Source organism: Daktulosphaira vitifoliae, unplaced genomic scaffold (genome assembly GCF_025091365.1).
Source record: "Daktulosphaira vitifoliae isolate Bord-2020 unplaced genomic scaffold, ASM2509136v1 Scaffold_46, whole genome shotgun sequence".
Lineage (NCBI taxonomy): Eukaryota > Metazoa > Arthropoda > Insecta > Hemiptera > Phylloxeridae > Daktulosphaira > Daktulosphaira vitifoliae.
The window spans coordinates 15,013-17,713 of NW_026099615.1; the positions used below are offsets into that span (position 1 = coordinate 15,013).

General features: G+C 25.8%; 1 long non-coding RNA gene across 2 annotated transcripts; it reads left to right on the forward strand.

Moving 5' to 3' along the window:
• Positions 1–652: 652 nt before the first annotated feature.
• Positions 653–2,348, forward strand: LOC126908935 (uncharacterized). 2 transcript variants are annotated; one of them, XR_007704877.1, is made up of 4 exons: positions 653–677; positions 842–922; positions 1,493–1,573; positions 2,263–2,348. It is a non-coding gene; the product is annotated as an uncharacterized LOC126908935 (long non-coding RNA). The 2 variants fall into 2 exon arrangements; XR_007704876.1 differs by lacking the exon at positions 653–677 and having other exon boundaries at positions 726–922.
• The last annotated feature ends 353 nt before the right edge of the window (positions 2,349–2,701 follow it).

The following is a 2,701-nucleotide window of genomic DNA, read 5'->3' on the forward strand; positions in this document are numbered from 1 at the left end:
AGATATTACTCTCAAAAATTGAAAAAGATATTCTAATTTATCAATAAAACAGTGTACTGTTGATTGTTTACCCGTGAACATGTTATTATTATCCGTTCCGTTTATCTGTTAATTTAGTAACTTACGATATCCGTTTACAGTATATAAATTACAATATATTTAATTACCAAGCTTTCAATTCACATATTTTTACTTAAATATTACTTAAGTTCAATATGTCAAAAATAATCAAATCTCCTGTACAGAACCAAACGTCAAAAATTGAACCTTCATTATCAGATATAATGAAAGCTCTCAAAATCCAAGACAACAAGCTTACTTCAATTGCAACAAAAATATCGTTTCAAGAAAACAAAACTGATTCAATTATCAACAAACTTGAAAACCTTACAACCGATATTGCTAACTTGAGGGAAGAAAACAGAATTCTTAAAAACGAGCTTGATACATTACGTAAACATGTTAATTCTCTTGACCCATCTACTACNATTACGTAAACATGTTAATTCTCTTGACCCATCTACTACGAATATAAATTCTGAAGTGAACTTAATTCGTGAAATTCAAGAGCGCATGGAAAAGTCAAAGAATATTTTGATTTTTGGTGTTAATGAGGATAATGATACAAACGAGAATCCACCAATTACAGTTNATTGTTAATCATTGTCATGTAAAAGGTAATAATTTTGTTTAATTCTCACTAGTAGTATAACCTATTATTTAGTTAGCAAATCTTGGGTTATACTTTCAATGTGTTTTTATTCATGTATAATGTTTAATTTTGTCGTTATACTTAATTGAGACTAATAAAATTATTGCTAATTTCAATTATTTTTTTTAGCTGCTGGTCTGCCTCCAATAGAAAAAAAGTGTTCTTATTGTGGTCTTCCCGGGCACGGGGAGATGGAATGCCATGTCAAAGGTAATATTTGTGTTATATTTCTTTTTAAATTTAATAACATTCTAAAAGTAATTTTTTCTCATCTAAAAACTGTTTTTTTAATTTTTGTGTCTTGCTTTAATAATTAACGTAAGCCTACAGGTTAATCCTGATTTATTTTATGTCGCATATTTAATAAATAGTATTGTGTCAATTGTTACTAATGTCGTGAACGCATAATTTTGTAAATTTTAGTTTTAAGGAATTTATATGTAACATTGTGTAATTACTAGAAAGTAAGATTATACTGCCTAATACTTTAATTGAAGAAAGTATTATGGTTTTAATATTTAATGTTTATTTAATGAACACTGTAAATAAAAAAGGGGACTTGACCATCTTCTCGGTGGTCAGTGTTCAATAAGTGAATGTTACATTATAATTGTTATTATTTTGACTCTTCCTGACAACACTTATCCGCGTGATCGAACTTGGACTTAGAACACCCAGTTCATCACACTAAATCAATCATGAATACTACACTAATTAAACAATATTCATAATTATGATCTATTTTTACCTTGATAATAAATCCTTATTTTTTAATTATAGCAGCTGGATATCCACCTATGGCAGAGATATGCAAATATTGCCATTTCCCCGGGAACGGGGAACCGGAGTGCCACATTAAAGGTACTTATTTATTTTAATATTTTTTCATTTGGTTTTTTAAGGTTTGTTGACAACCTTTATAAGATGCATTTTATGTTTCTAGTTTATCTAGTTTATAATAAATTAAATTTGATTTTTAAATTTCAGTTGTTATGTATAACCTTATTTTTTAAAAATCAACACAGTAAAATTTATATTTTTATAATTAATTAAACAATTGATTAAAAGAAAAATTCTAACTAACAACAATTCTGAATGTAAAATTTTAAGCTATATAACATTTTTTANGAATGTAAAATTTTAAGCTCTATAACATTTTTTTTTAATAAAAATTGCCTTATGAGTTTTAAATATGAGGAAAAAAATATATTTATTAATACTAAGGAATTTTTTATAGGTTCAATTTAATGAACACATAATCTCTATAAATCTAGTTTCAAATTTTATGTTTGCTTATGTAATTTTACACACAAAATAATACAAATTAAAGTGGTGCAATTCTTAGAGAATGCTACAATTATGGTTTTTTGAAATTGAAGATTTTAACTACTTCTTTTTTTTTATAATTTTATGAAACAATGATAAAAATACAATTATAAAGTAAATTGATAATATAGAATTTCAAAATATTTCTCAATTCCCTAAACGTTGGACCACTGTAAAACAATACCTATAAGATAACTAATTTAAACAAAAACATTTTTTTTTAGCAGCAGGATTGCCGCCGCCAACAGAAGCGCCACCGCCAACAAGCGCTTGAAAATAAAATATATATATGTATATCTCTATCTATATATTGACTTAAATTTATTAATTTATAAATTAAAAAAAAACAATTTATAATATATAAATTATATATTATTTAATTATAATAAATTATATTATAAAAAAAATCTTTGTTAATTTGCTTTTATATGTCTTTCTTCATTGTATTTAATACAAAGTTCATAACCTGGTTCGTCGACCTAACAGAATATTGCAATTAAAAAAAGTGCTTAATATGTTTGATAACGTATTGACACACGTACTGGCCTCATCAACTTGCATTTATGACAGTGATCGTAGACGAGTCCCAGTAATTTCATAACATATTCCGAATGGTGAAATTTTACATTAATTAGTTATCTAATTTTAACGTAATAGAACTAT